Source organism: Barbus barbus (assembly GCF_936440315.1).
Source record: "Barbus barbus genome assembly, chromosome: 16".
NCBI classification, from domain to species: Eukaryota; Metazoa; Chordata; class Actinopteri; order Cypriniformes; family Cyprinidae; genus Barbus; species Barbus barbus.
This window is the reverse complement of record NC_136744.1, coordinates 19155761-19172161: the sequence shown is the minus strand read 5'-3', so window position 1 is coordinate 19172161 and position 16401 is coordinate 19155761. Positions and strand designations below refer to the sequence as shown.

The 16401-nt window shown below is 37.7% G+C and overlaps 1 protein-coding gene across 1 annotated transcript in view; it reads right to left on the bottom strand.

The window, feature by feature from the left end:
* Nucleotides 1-16401, bottom strand: part of LOC306882786 (zinc finger MIZ domain-containing protein 1-like) — a 134277-nt gene that overhangs the window by 93169 nt on the left and 24707 nt on the right. Inside the window, exon 2 of the mRNA XM_079437672.1 lies at nucleotides 2868-2986. The gene's annotated coding sequence lies outside the window, so the exon portion shown is untranslated. The remainder of the gene's footprint in view (nucleotides 1-2867; nucleotides 2987-16401) is intronic.

The following is a 16401-nucleotide window of genomic DNA, read 5'->3' as shown; positions in this document are numbered from 1 at the left end:
AAAGTTTATGGCAGAAAAGAAAAGAAAAGAAAAGTAAAAAGACAAGAAAAGAAAAGAAAAGAAAAGAAAAGAAAAGGAGCATTTAATACAACATATAATTATAAAATACAAATACAAAATATTACGACTTGTTTTAAGAGATTTTTAAGAGAAGTTTTATTAGGGACGAAAAATTATGGAAAAAAGTCTTAATATCTTAAATCTATCTCATTTGAAAAATGTTTCGATAATTTATTGGGGGGGGGGCAAATTATGAACAAAGTTTTAATATCGTATATATACTTATCTTGTTTTTTAAAAATGCTTAGATATTTTACTGGGAAACAAGATGAAAATGCAGATTAATAAAATTTTTTGCACTAAAGAACACAAAACAGAAATTAAATGGAAAAAAGTGAAAATGAAAAGGAGAAAAAGTGAAAAAAGAAAGTTGTCGAGACCCCTTTCAGAAAGTATCGCCCCTCCTTTGCCTTAATGAGGTTAACTGTTAAAGCATGTGCAGGATACAGTCTCCCTTTATACACAGCAATGGAAAGGTCACCTGCTATCACATCAAGGCCCCCGTCTCGGTACAAAGCAAGTGTAAAATTACAATTACACCTTAATGAATGGCATATTTCATTACATACACGCTAATTAAGAAGTTTCGGATACAACTCTGGCTGTGATAAGCATCTGCTTTAGCACCACGACAGATTGTTCAATCCTCAGAGCTACATGTTGCTTTGTTCTGAGAGAAGGAAAAAAAGACAAGATCATATGCGCATTGGAAAAGGGTAGCGTTTGCACGGCGGTTCTTGTGCTGCTTTCGGAGCAAGGGCTCTCTTTCGCTGCAGTGTCAGTGTTCCAGGTGGAGTGTAGGAGGAAAGGCTGGTGTTCTGGCTTTTGTAACGGGCACCCGTCTCCACAGGCTGACGTGAGCGCACTAATCGCTTTAGCTGATCCTACTCGGGTGTGTGTGAGGCAGATGTTTGTCAGGCCACAGCACTGCTCAGCGTTCACACTGCACTAAGCGAGATTAACCGCCACCTTTATATATTTATTTATTTCCCTCGTTCCTTCCTTGCCCCCGCCTGCCCCAATTCTTAATCCCTGACTAAAAAGCTGAGGGGGAAAAAAATAGTGCTATATTAAATCATTGTGTAAAGCACCCGCCAATCGTTTCACAGAAATTTGTTTTCCTCCACGAATTTCCAAGACCAGTGTTGGGGAGAACAGCCAAACACGCAATAAGACAAATGTTTATGAAATGGTGTAAGTCAAAAAATAAGAAACATTTGAAGTGAGAAACCCAAGCCCTTGTCATTTGATCGCTTTCCCCCTTTCTTTCTTCTCTGTTGTTCCATTATGCAGGTGCTGGAGGCCTGAGGGTATGAGGCATCCGCGGGACTGGGCTGTGTGCAGATACAGCTACCCTGCGCATAAACACTACCAGACGTCCATTCAGCCCGGCTCTGCTCCGCCGTATATTACTCACAGGCTTCCAATTTGGCCAAATCAACCCAGCATGTTCCTCTATGCTCGCTGTGCTCCCATGAAAAGGCATAATCGTACAGGATATGTAAACATCTCGTGGCTTATGGCAGAGGACGGGAATGACCCACTGCTGGTACAGAGGACAATGTGCAAAGGTCAAACGTTATCCAGATGTTACGTACTTTGTTCTAAGCCGCTTGAAATGCTGTTACTGTTTGGTGATTTGTCATGAGTTTTGAGACAATGGGAGTCATATATACATACACTCATAGTGACCATATGAAAGTCTCCTTATCAACATTTCTGATTTAGTACTAGGGGTCAAACTGAATTTCTTTTAAAGGGGTCATCGGATGCCCATTTTACACAAGCTGACATGAGTCTTTAGGGTCTTAATGAAAAGTCTATAACATACTTTGGTTAAAACTTCTCAATGGTAGTGTAAAAAACACCTTTACCCTGTCGAAATCAGCTCTGTTTTGAACAAGCCATTATAGTCCATGTTGCTTTAAATGCTAATGAGCTCTGCTGACCCCGCCCCTCTCTTCCGTGGGGTGACAAGCAGTACTGTTTACTTTAGCCGCGAAACTGGCTAACTAGCACATTATTAAGAAAGGCGATTTGCAAAGATTCATTAAAAACCCTTATACTCACTTCTTCTGTAGATGGATCACGAATGATTTGCGCGAACATAGACGCATTTAGGCAGATTGGGGATCGGTGCATTCTCTACGAAAGTAACTTTAATATATTTGTTTCATGATAGAAAGTATTATAAAACTACAATTATAAACCTACTACGTTAAAATGTTTAAATGTAACAATAATTAAAATTATAACAATTAATAATAATAATAATAATAAAGCGTATATAATCTTTTTATTCTTTTATTTATACATTTATATATTTTATACCTTATATAAAATGTTTAAAAAATATGAAACCTTTTATATGAAATATTAAAAAATATTAATTTTTAAAGATTTATTCTTAAATATTTATATCGGCGCCAACATATTTCTCTTACAATCGCACGTAATCTAATGATTTTTTTCTACTTAATGCCAGAGTTAAAAGGAACACATTCAAGATTTTTTGTAAGGGTTCAGGTATGCTTCATTTCCACGTGCCGCTCCATCTTTCACAGATATACTTTGGCCTTAACTAATAGATTTGTGAGTATTTTGGACAAAAAACGCACAGGAAACACTGCCTTATAGTCAAAAACAGTCCTAAACAAAATGCAAAAAGGTACTAAAAGTAAGACAATAAATTAGCTGTACAGAAAGGACGAATCCTCTAAATTTATAGCCACTGAAAATTAACAAAACAAAAACACTGAACCATGAAATTTAAAGACAAACAATGTCAAATGTAAAGGCATACCGACCTGTGTGTTCTGCAAGCTGGGAGTGACGTCAGCAGCCCCCCCTCCCCCTCCCCTCCCTTCATATAGTCCGTAGGGAAGGTCCCTCCACGAGCTCCTGTCTACACTAGGGTCCACCGCACCTGCAAAAAAATAAGAGACACGTTATACCTTCAGCTTGAAATTAGAGTATCCTCCCAGGACCGCTCTCCAAACCAGAGTAATTCACTTCACAGGCACACCCCTGACGATCTGACATTTCCCGCTCTACTGATGTATCCCGCGTAGGTCTGGTAAGGCATGTTTTGTTTGTGTTGCGCTGGGGAGTTTTCAGCTAGAGTGACATCAAATGCAGCCACCCTGGGGTGTCTGGGAGTAGAGACTCCTGCTATAACCCGCTTCCCTCTGCTCACAAACTGAGTCCTTCCAAAAGGTTATCATAGAGCTGCTTTGTCGCTCCTAATCCAAAATTCATTACATATAGCAGTTACAACACTTTAATACGATACGTTTCCTGAACGGCTGGGTGAACTCCTTCACAGTTCGCTGGGAAGTAAAGACAGTGTAAAACAGAGGGTAAAAACGGACAGAGATGCTTTGTGAAATTGCAAAAGCACCATAAACATGTAGAGCGGTATGTGTCAGCAGCAAATCTAATTTACTGACATTGCAACCAATCGCACGTTGCCAGATAAGCCAATTAAGTGCCTATTAACCCAGTATAAGTGATAGGGGTGGAGAATCTTTGGTTTCTTGGCATGAACGGCCACCCTGTGACAGGGGTACCGGGCCTGCTTTCTGAGTGACAGCGACGGGAAGGTCAGCCAGTAATGTGCGGCATGAATGTGCAAGTGATAATGACAGGGCCCTCTCATCGTACCCGGCTCGGATAGCTGCTAACTGGATTGAATGGCCGACCATCACATATCTATGAGCATGATGCACATATGTTCTAAGCTGACGAGAACAGGATCAGCGGATGACGATGTGCAGCAATGCCTGCGATGGAGCAAACACTGGAACACTGAGTCTCTCTTGTGCTGGTCAAATTGCAAAAGTAAGACATAAGGAGAAGAGCCAAGTTTCTAAGTTATCCAAGCAGCTGTTTAAAAGCAGTTTTTTGGACCTCATCTAAACCAAGAGGTATCCACATCCTCACTTGCCTTTTGGTTAATTGCTGTTATTCTTTTATTATCTGTGTCCTGTCCTGTTGCTGTCTTTCTGTTGCACTGTGGAGCTTCTGTCACTACAACAAATTCCTTGTATGTGTAAACATACTTGGCCAATAAAGCTCATTCTGATTCTGATTCTGATATGCATATAATTTGGACATTTCTACATTGTGAGTAAATTACTCACCAATGCGACAAAATTTTGTGACAGGCAACTAAATTTCTATTGATAGCAATTGGCTAATCTATTGAGTGAGTTAGAAGCTAAGAATAAGTTTTGCACAGATATTTTTTCACTCACCTAGACTTGAACACTATGTATTGGAGAGTTTCACTATTCCTATCAACCCCTCTACATTGGAAGTAAATCACTCGCATATGCGACTAAATCTTCACACTGGGCGACTAAATGATGTCTAATATTAGCCACTGGCATATAAATTCTCAGATTTTACACTCCCCGTCGCACACACAAAGAAAGACAGAGCGAGAGAGTCTTACATAGCATGCAGAATTGACCCGCTACATGTAAATGATATTCTTTGTTGTATTTTCCTGTCCTTTGGAATTCTTCAGCTTTTAAGAACTGCCGGTAGTGGGTGGAACTAATGTGTAAAACACACACACAAACATACATATATAGTATATCAGTCTGGCGAGTAAGCTAAAACATTTACTAGTCAATAGCGATTCAATTGCCAAGGTGTCCGTAGAGGATTGCCTATGGATGTGCAGCATATTCTGAAGCACCATAAACTGACTTGCTACAAGTGAATGGTTCTTTCTTGTTTTTTTTTTTCTGGAATTTTCAGTTGTTTTCTTAAATCAGTTTGAGAGAACATAGACAGCATGATTAATAATATTCATTAACCCAGCAGCTCATCAGACCTTAGTAAAAGTTATATTATTATTAGTTGCAGAATTCCCAGTAGTATCATCAGTATTATTGGGGTTTTTGTTTTTTTACAGAAATACTGAATGACAATATCTCAAGTAATAGTTCCAAGTAAAAGTTCTGTTTACATTTACATTTATGCATTTAGCAGACGCTTTTATCCAAAGCGACTTACATTGCATTCAAGTTACAGTTTTTACATTTTTATCAGCTTTTGCTTTCCCTGGGAATCGAACCCATGACCTTGGCGTTGCTATCGCCATGCTCTACTATTTGAGCTACAGGAAAGAATGTTTAATATGACAGATATTCATTCATACATGACTGAAGTTTAGAACTAAAACATGATAATCTTAAAAAAATGCAAGACTGACTGATGTTTTGTTAAATGTGCAGTTGCTTTCAAATCATATCACATATAAATGTACCTTTGTAAAATTGATTAAAAAAAAAGTAAAAAAGCTGATTTTTATATACATTTATAAATATTTATTTACTAGCCAATGGCATATTCTATTACCAAGGTGTGTGTAAAGGGTTGACTTCATAAAGACCCCAAACTTACATTGAATAATCAGTTTTGTGTCATAATTAGGGACCAGAACATCACTTGTGGATGGGTTCTTTGACTTGGGTCAATTGGCAATGACCTACTAAACTACCAAAATACCCTAAAAACCACATAGCAACATAGAAAACACACTCTAAACACATTAGTAATCACAAAATCAACAACATGACAAGCATCTACAACACCCTGACAACAACTTTTGGATGGGTAAGTGAACATATCATAAGCCAATATGAACAATCAGAGCAAGGATTCTACTTTAGCAACTACTTTAGTCTTTGTGCAAGTGGAACAATTGACCATTTTACAGAAACACAATTAGAGGCTGTGAAATGAGTACATGCTTCATTCCAGGAGAGGAAGATTGCCATTTCTGCATATTTGAATCCACTAGAAGGCAATCACTGAAATATGCAAACATTCATGAGAAAATAAATGTAGTGGAAAATTTGGTGCATATCTGCAATCAAGTTTCATGTGCAGATCTAGGAAGAAAGAAGGGAGCTAAGGCAAATCAAACTGATATCGAGTATCAACTGTTTCTCAATGTGGTTTCAAAAAGCCCTCAAAAACATGCTTGAGTAATAGCATGTGTTTTAAAATGAGACAGATTATTGGAAGTGTCAATACAGTTACTGATACAGAGAAAATATCTGCATATGCTTTTAAAATGAGTCGATCTTCTGTGATCACTCTTTATGAAGTGCTATATACAAGTCATTTTCCACTCAAGCTTTGGACAAGTGCCTTTCAACTGCTTTCAGGCCTGTTCTGACAAAGTCATGGACAACAATTCGGAAAAAAAAAAACATACTAAACGCATAAAATACTATGAACTTAACCATATAATTATCTTTTATATAGCCCAGTATTTGCCAAAGGGATTTCCTTGCATTGAAAGAAATAACAGTAGTATAGTATTTTCATTTAGACATGATATCCCTAGACTTTATGTACTTTTCAACCTTGCACAATTCCACTGATTTCAACCCTTCAAAACCATGACCTTTCTCCAACTTATAAATGCTGTGAACTACAGTAGATGACATGCTCATGCATGCACGTAATTCTCTGCATGCTAAAATTCGGGCATAATTCTAAAAGAACCAGTCATTTTCACATAACACACCCTCAATTCAATTTAAACAGACTACTAAATGTTGAGTCATGACATACAGAAAAAAATCTATGTAGCCAGCAGTGCAAACAGTTGATAATTGCGAATGGAAGTGGGGGGGCGGGAGTGCAAACATCATTTGTTAAGGTGAAACAGTACAGTTCCACACTACAGACAAGAGTCGGGTGGCAGAACCCTGCCAAAAGCAATAATTGATCATTTACATGCAAATAGAGAAAGCAAAAAAATGGGTTCAATCTAAAAAACAGTGAGCATTTTGAAGTGCCGTGTAGCACAGGCATCCAGCAAAATCAATTCACACTCTGAAGAAACCGTTTTCCTCAGCCGGAGATAATGTGCCACACTATGGGTTGTCAGATACTTATCAGAGGGAAATTAGCTAAGGAATACTCCCCCCCACCCAAAAAAACAAACAGGTCAAGCATTCCACCTCGCTCCCAAATCAGTGATATCATCAACTGGAGCTCCAGAGTAAATGTCAACAATTGAAATGATTTGAGCACAGTTCCTTCCAATTGGTCATTTCTAAAATGTCCTGGGGATATAGCAGAAACCGAATACTGTATAAAAATGAGTCCTTCTGTTGTGTAGCCACTTCTGCAGCACATTGCGAAGCCATTCAGTGCTGTAGAACGTGTCAAATCTTCTGGGATGATCTGATTAAAACACATTTTTTTCTTTTGATTTAAAATACAGGAGAGATTTAAAAGATTTTCTATCTGAGAAGTTTAACAAAAATGTCATTTAACTAGCTTTTTTCTTATACCGTTCACTTACGATGAAAAGTGTCATTTTTCCATTAACAATTCCATTAAAAATTGTTAAAGTGTTAAAATACTTTCTCCAGCTTAATATGCAGAGACAACAAGTAAGCCATTAGCAAGATGAATCTCTGGTGGAACTATCAAGCGTTGCTCTGTTTGTCTGAAAATCTCAACCAGACCACCACAGCAACACCGGTTGGGGGTGGAACTCTCTCTAAATCAACCAATAAAAGACAGGAGGAGTTTTCAGGGAAATTGTTTTAAAACAGTCATTATTTATGATTCTAGCCAGTGTCTCGCTAGGGCGAGGCTTGACGGGCTATAGCCCCATCAGAAACTTGCTTAGCCCCGGTACAGCGACAAGGATTTCCAAATGATTTTCCTGGTTTTTAACTCTCGGTGTCACTCTCATTAACACTGAAAAATAAACATTAAAAGCCTTAAAAAAAGTGCCTAATATGTGGCCTATAAACAATTGATATTATGGGGGAGGGGTCAAGCAACTCAAACTTTGCGCAAGATGGTGAACGTCAATTCACTATAGAGAAAGTGAAAGTTAAACAAAAAAAAACAACTGACGGCTAATGCTTCATTAACGGCGCATATTCTCTCTGAGACAACGAGAGACGAATCTACTTTAACATATGCTCATCACGGTATATAACTGTCTTAAATTATTTCCTTAATATTTATTTTGTGGCTCGTATAGTGAAAAACATGAGAAGAAACGTATTTTGCGTTAAACAGGTTGTTTTTGAAAATCAGTGCCTGAAATAAAGCTTAATTATTGTCATTGATGACTGCAGTGTTAATAATTTTAATTATAGGCCTATAATTCATTGTATAAATTAATAGACCTGTTGTAAAAAATCTTTTTAAAAACATTTTCAATGAAGAGTATGCTAATAGCCTATTTCATTGTCCTCATAGCGCATCATGCTATATTTGCGCATGGGGCAATATTTGCATGTAATTTATTAATAAAAGTAATCCAATAATAATAATAGGCCTAATAATAAGAAGAATGTAGCAGGCCTACATTAATTGGAAATGCTAAATCCTCTTAATAGCCTATTGCCAATTTTTGATGCTCATCTCTGGCAATCATCGACACATGATACCATGCAAAAAAGCACGGGGAGGTTATCACCTGCAATGTGCGCCCGTGTGGAAATAGTTTTATGAATTGTACCAAAAAATATTTTAAAAAATTGTAATTTTTATTTAACTGAAAATAGAAAAAAAAATCCCAACTTTCTCTCGTTCTTAATATTCGTTCATAAATTATATTACTTTGTAAGTGTCATATTTGGCAGTTGGTATTAGTATATTACTAATAACAGTGGCATATGAGAAGTTTAATACCACAGAAAAAAGGTAAAATATACCTTTTTTGAAGCTGCTGTATATAAAAACTGATAGCTAAAATTTAGGCGTTCATTACTTTCAATTTAATTAGTTTTTTTTAGCACCCCCTCTGAACTGTTAGCACCCCCAACAAAAAAATCCTGGAGCCGCCGCTGATTCTAGCAGTACAGAAATAACAAATTTTACCTTTAATGACAACAGTAAACTTCTAAAACTTCTAAAAATCCCTTTGGCTCAAATATCTGTGCACAGAGCCCAAGTGGAACAGTACTAGTTGCATTAAAAGCATAACTGTGCAGAAATGCATCCAATGCCCAGGCCAGTTGTTCATGCCTGTCAAAGAAAAGGCAATCCAGATACAGATCTAACAAAAAGAAACTTGGATTTAGAAATATTTAGAAATTATAGTCTCCACTACTGTAATATTAAACAATTGAAAAATGTTCAAAGAAGCAAATATGACTTGCTACTTTAAAAACATGCATCAAAAATATTCAGAATATTAAAAGATAAATGCTTAAAAGTATTTTAAAATGTCTGTTAATGGCTAAGTTCACATATCAGGTCTTGTTTGTTTTAGTCTTGACTGTAACTCACATTCATGTTTGTTAAATGACCTATATCTGTCATCAATGTGAACAGACCTTCGCTCTGAAAGGAGCTGCACAATAACGTCACACACATTATCCACATAATCAAATAAAATTACCATTATTATACCATGTTTTATTGTTGCAAACAATAAAACAACCATTTTAGAATCTTCCTGTCATTTTGTTTACTTTTTTTGGGATGACAGCAGTGGCTAATAGCAAGTTACCACAGTTTTACCACATGATAATTTAGTGGAAACTGTGGTTACAATTGTAAACTTTTGTAAGGACATGTATTTATAAACCCAAAACCCTATATTTGCGGGAAAGTCCATCATGTAAAACGAAGACAATATCTGAAAAAAAGTACTCATTTTCTATCACTGACAGTTTAAATTTCCCTCAAATTATGCTTGAACCAAAACATCTCTGCCAAAAGAGCATCCATCAAATAAACACACAACTACAAATAGTGTCCTAAATCAGTGCTTCTCAAACTGTGGTACACGGAGTGCTGCAGCATGTACACTATTTACTAGGGATGGGCATTTTAGGTCATTTTAGTCATTCAACAGCTAAACTAAGCTGTTCTCCATCATATGACTTCAGAAGACTTGAAAAACACAGCAAAAGTCTACATTTATGATACTGTTTTCTGTTGCTTTGTCATTATTATACAGTTTGACAGACCTGAGTATTCGTTGACTTTAACCTTTTTTGCCCTACTGAAGTCAAATGAGGTTAGAACAACATGAGTAAATGGGTAACAGAAAGCTTTTTCTTTCAATACAGAAATATTAATATTGATGACAAAATGTGTGTACTGATTGTGGCTCACAGTTCTTAAGTTTCCACAAAGCTGAGAAAAACAGTATTATTTCGAAGTTCCGATTTGATTGAATGTGGTTCTTGGCCTGAAAATTTAGAGAACCATTTGATTACAGGCCATTTGAGATCTTCTGTTATATTGATGACTTTTTACTTGTCAAAAAGTAAGAGTCCAACGTCTCTCATCCATTTAGACATCATGTGTATACTGAGTCAAATTTCAGAGATACAAAACAAACATGACATGAATATAAAAATCAGACTCCATTTTAGCTTCTCCATTCTCTCAGCTCCATTTAGCCCTGTCACATTCACATTCTGTTTACCGCTACTGTAATTAACAGAGGCATTTCTCTCTGACTGAGACTCCGCATAGCGGTAAAGGTACATTATGCAGCGTTTTGCTATGCTAATCCAGGTAATTTGCTTCATGCCGAGCACACTTCCCCAGTGTCTTGATTAACGATTCATTTTCCTGCATTAGTAACCTGATCAAGATATGACACATGGCATCTCATATATTTGTTAGGGATGCAACGATACCATTTTTTCAGAAACGATCCGATCCGATCCTGAAAATCCTGAAAAAAAAAGCCGCGGCGGAGAGAAGAGTTTACCTGAACTTGAATTTAAAGACTTAAATATTCATCTGTACCTCAGATTAAACTATGGAACAGCTTCAGAACACTTGAAATATAGTGCACAAAAACTTTATGGTGATCTCTAATGTTTTTGTGTTTTCGTGGGGCTCAACAATAACACAGAATAGTATGCGCACAATATCAGATTTGGATCGGTCTCGTCCGACCGATACTCGATCCGCAAAAATGACCGTATCGGAGCCGATACCGATCCTGAGTATCGGATCGATGCATCCCTAATATTTGTTCTTAGAAAGAATGCTTTTCTTGAAATCATTCATTTGCTCGTAGATTGTTCAGTTGCCTGCAAATCTGCCCATTTGGGAAGCCATTCAGCAAAGCCTGTATAAGCTTCTTTAAAGCAGATTGGAATGAGTGACTGGTCAAGTCCTCCAAACTGTCTTTAGCCTGTTTTTTGGGGATAACACATGGCCTAGATATAAACCAAAACACGGTCAAACCAAAACAGAACCCGAATATACATACTTCAGCATTCAAACAGCAGTACTTGAAAATTATGATCTCCAAAAATTCTGTATTGATAATTCACTGAACGAACAATACCTGGATGACATACTGCATCTTCTGAAGTATGCAACCAGCTCAGGAACCATCTTATTTGAAAAGTTGAAAATGTGGAAAACTAAGTCAAAACTAAAACATTTGCATATGTCTCTTGCTAACCAAGGCTACAATTAGCCTATTTGATCAAAAATATAATAAAAACAGTAATTTTGTGAAATATTATTACTAGGGGTGTAACAGTTCACAAAATTGACGGTTCGATTCAATACGACACAGTGGTGTAACGGTTCGGTACGTTTTCAATACGTTTTCAATTCCTTTTTAATAATCTGTTTTTTTCTGATGAACAGAAGGTTAGAAAAAGCATTTATTTGAAATAAATCTTTTGTAACATTATAAATGGGGAAGTCGTGGCCTAATGGTTAGAGAGTCGGACTCGTAACCCAAAGGGCCAGCAGGGATTGTAGGTGGGGGAGTGAATGTCCAGCGTTCTCTCCACCCTCAATACCACGACTGAGGTGCCCTTGAGCAAGGCACCGAACCCTCAACTGCTCCCCGGGCGCTGCAGCATAAATGGCTGCCCACTGCTCCGGGTGTGTGTTCACAGTGTGTGTGTGTTCACTGCTGTGTGTGTGCACGTTGGATGGGTTAAATGCAGAGCACGAATTCCGAGTATGGGTCACCATACTTGGCAGTATGTCACTTTTTTTATAACTGTCTTTACTATCACTTTCGATCAATTTAATGCATCCTTGATGACTAAAAATTAATGCATTAATACTACACACCTGCATACTATAGTGCGTACTTAATCAATAGTTAAGATCAATTTCAGAACATATTCTGAAATGTAGCACAGGAATTCAGACGTAGCCTAAAGCTCTGTGCTCATTCACGTGAGAGTCTTTATGAATAACACTCGAGGGGGATGTCAGAGGTCTTATCAAGGGCAGAGTGACTGATGATGATAGCAGCAGCCCCTTATTACGTCAATTGACACTATAATGACAAAGCGCATTGAGCTATTATATGGAATAACTAAAGCAATAGTTCTGATCATTCCATCCTACGCTCGCTGCACGCGAGGAACAAGAAGAGAGAGAAAACTAATTTTCCCAACAAATCTTTAAGGCAGAATTTTCATATTCTCCATGAAGCTTGATGATCTCTTGCTCACCATGCTAGAATACTGATCTGTCTAAGTGGAAACATGCTGTTTGATTTGTTCATTTGTATGCCTGTCAAAGGGAGCGCTGGAAATATCTCATTTTCCTTTGAGCCAATACCTCATCGTCAATGGGAACAAAAGGTCAGACACATTACAGTGGTCGGACTGAGTGTGTTCAAACCCAACCGCTGCTTGTCTGAGATGAACAATAACATCCCTCAAACAGTAAATATAATTCATTTCAGGGTCTAAATGGAAGCATGTCGCCACAGGGGGAAGAACAGAGCGCTAGAAAATTAAACGTTCTATGACACACTCTAAAATACTTACAATTAGGCTTATTTCAATATTCAGCTAAAAATGCTCAATAACATCCATTAAAAACAATGTAGCAACTCTGTTTGGTGCGCTAGGTCATATTTCAGAACATTTCATCGTACTAAATGATATCTAAGAGCTAAATTCTGGGAAAGCTACTTTCACACAATAAAACTACATTGGGTTTATCTCACTACAAGCTAATAACAACATTAGCTGACTACATTGAAGCTACTTAAACAGCCAATAGCCTAAATAGTCTACTGTCCTTTTTTGTTCCTAAGGACAAAAATGCTATAGCCACTGTAATTAAATGAATATGTGGACATCAAACCGTGTAAACTCAGAGTGAGGGTTTGAGCTTTTATTTTGAAATCTTGATGTATTCTCCTGTGTTTGTGTAGATTTTTAAATGATTTACCTCACAAATCTGATGAAATGCCGCGCGCTGCGTTCCCAGATGAAGGTTATAATAAATCCAAACTCACAACAGCATGCAGAGATGGAGTTTGAGATGCTCCACATGTAAATGATAACCGTTTCTGTGGAGCCACTGTGAGACGCACGTGCTTAACCTACATGCATGTAAATAATTAAAGAGCATATACTGTGTTAGAACTGCATCGCATATAATTATTTAATTAAATCATAGCGTTTGTGAATTCACAATTATGCTTAATTATGATTTTTAAATGGGTTTAATATATCATGCAGCCTTGGAAAATAGTCTAATAATGTGTTTTATGGATTCTCGTCCGTGAAATGCTCCACTTCCGGCATTTTGCCGGTTAGTCGACGCGAGCAAAATGAAGTCGACAATTTTTAATAATCGACTAGTCGTGACGAATTGCGACAGCCCTAGTATTTATTTACTTATGAAGAGAACAGATGAACAGAGACTGTGCGTCACTTTTCATGTTCAACCTCAGTGACAGCGGGCTGGGTAAAACAAAAAAAAACAATTCTCTTTATGAACCAATATTGATTTTTAAATCCCAATCAATGCTGTTTTCAGTTGATGAATGAACATTACATACAGTGCGCCTCCCATCCAGTAAATTGCAATGGGCTAAGCTTTGTGCATTGTTACTTTTGATATGAAACAATCTCAGATTTCAAATTCTGTCCATTTTATTAGGAAATTCAAGCAATAATTACCGTTTTGGCGCTCTTTAATGTGTTTTGATAGATCACTGTAGACACCTTAGATCAAGCGACGCAGCAGCGCATGCTAACTGAACATCTCTTTCACTTTACTAGTGGGCGTAATCAAAGGCATGTGGAGACGATTGCACACTCTGCTGCCACACTGGAGTGTATCTGTCACCAATTGGACAGGGGTGGGAATTACAGTTATAAATTACAATAGATCACCCTCAGTGTAATCTGTCAAAGTGATGGACAGGCTTCAGATTTTTCCGGTTAACGTGATCTCTGTGTAAGACATAGTCTATTTGTACTATATCAGGCGATAATGGGGATAATTATTTGCCATTTTAATTATTTATTAGTTTAAGATATGGTATTGGATTTTTTTAATTTATTTATATTGGATACATATATGCATTCTTTTATGAAATGGTATAGAATTTTAATTTCAGCTGGTTATCAGCCGTAAAACAAAAATAATATTGACTTTTTTATATATGTACATCACTACTTGCTCTTAACTGTTTTAAAAGGGTGAACACAATTTTCATCCTAAATTGACTTTACCAGAGAAAGTTGGTTGTATGTACTTTAATATGTTTGTACTCCGGGAGGGCTCGAGGTTCCAGGAAGCCTGTGCTCTGATGGGCAGCTCCACTTTTGTAGTACGAGGGAGGAGAAACTGCTGGAATTTCTCACAGTTGCCTGTCTGACAGAGTAACAACTCAAGCTGAAAACTCTTCTGGAAAATATTGATGTTGGAGGAAGTCAGTAGGCTGTCACAAGTGTGGAAGACTTTGTGTGCATGGTGATGAATGTGTCCTTGGCAAAACAATTGCATCTCCAGTTTTGGACTTTTAGTTAAACACTTGGATAGTATTGTTGTGAACTAGACTTCAATGTTTTACAATAGCCGTAGAATCAATCTGGATTGTGGTTGTTTCAATGGTTTATCAGTTCTACAAATTGGTTGTGACAATTGAGGAGAAAATTAATAATTATATCCCATTACAGTAATAGACGCCCTAAAACTGCCTCCTGGAAAGATGCAGCTCTCAGAGGAGTGTGGATTTGATCATTCGCTAAGGCTTCTGTGAATTATCTCAGAAGTGAATCTGACATTTTGTTTATTCAGTTTCCCCACAAAGTAGACTATTTAAAAAAGTTTTTTTTTAATTCTACATGCATTTTCAATACAATAACAGTTCATAGTGACTTACCATGGCTCTTATGCTCCAAAATGAGCAGCTTAAAAGTAATCCATAAAACACATGTGCTATATTTTGAGACTTCTAAAGATAGCTATAACAGCTTTGTGCAAAGAACAGACTAAAATTCAAGAACTGCTACAACCGGATGATTGAATTAGTAAGATGAACTCTGATTCATATATGAATCAACCTGATCTGTGAACCGGATCAACTGGTTCAGTGAATAATAACTTTGTACTGCCGTGGTACAGCTGTGTGAATATTCTTGAATATTCCCCCTTGTGTGTCGCACAGAAAACGAACATTAGAGGTGGTAAATAATGACAGAACTATTCCTTTAATACAAACACATCTGCAATTCTACCTAAGAGACACATAAAGAGCAAAAGGCGCAGACCACACGCAGGTGTTCAGCAGCAGAAGTGAAGGTGACTGGACGAGAGCGGGCGGGGAGGGCGGCTCTGACTGAGCTGAAAAATGAATGCAGCAAGCGGGCCGCGCTTCAGGGCCACTTTCCAGCACTAAAGACCAACAAGATCAATTACCGAGTGAAGATGTTTCTCAGCGCCACAGTGAGCGGCACCTTAATGAGAGAGGTTTCCATTACCTCCATAAATGGCCTAAGAGAGACGCACTGATGAAGCAAGAGCCGTAATAGCCTTTCTCTCTTTTCCTCCCTAATGACACTGCAAGTGGATTACGCTGCCAATCCAGCCATCCGCCGTGTTTATTATTTATGTAAATAACATCAACGCCGCTGACACGATGTGGGGAGGTGGCTGATAGCGAGGTGATGAGGGTGTGGCCTCCGAGGCTTTTCGTGAGGTGCGAGAATATTATCTGCTCGTTTTGACAGATGTCATGTTAAGCAAAATCTGTCTACATTTCAAGCGTGCAGCTGTTTCAAGTGACAGTGCGTGCATATGTGTGAGGACAAAAGCGAGTTTGTGTGTTCTCACTTTATATTCAGGTGAGAGTAAACGCCTTCCACTTCTGCATCAGACAGGTTTTTCTAATATGCACCATCTGACTGAAGAGGGATAGAAAAAAAATACATCAGCAGAAATATACACAAGTGGCAATAATCCTCTGCCCCCAACACTTGTGCTGTGCAATAAGCAAACTGAGCTTATCAGGAGCAACCACCACTCCTTTTAATAGCCACCGTGATGCAGTGCTTTCAGGCAGGTTTCTGTTCCTGCTTTTTTAAGAGCTTT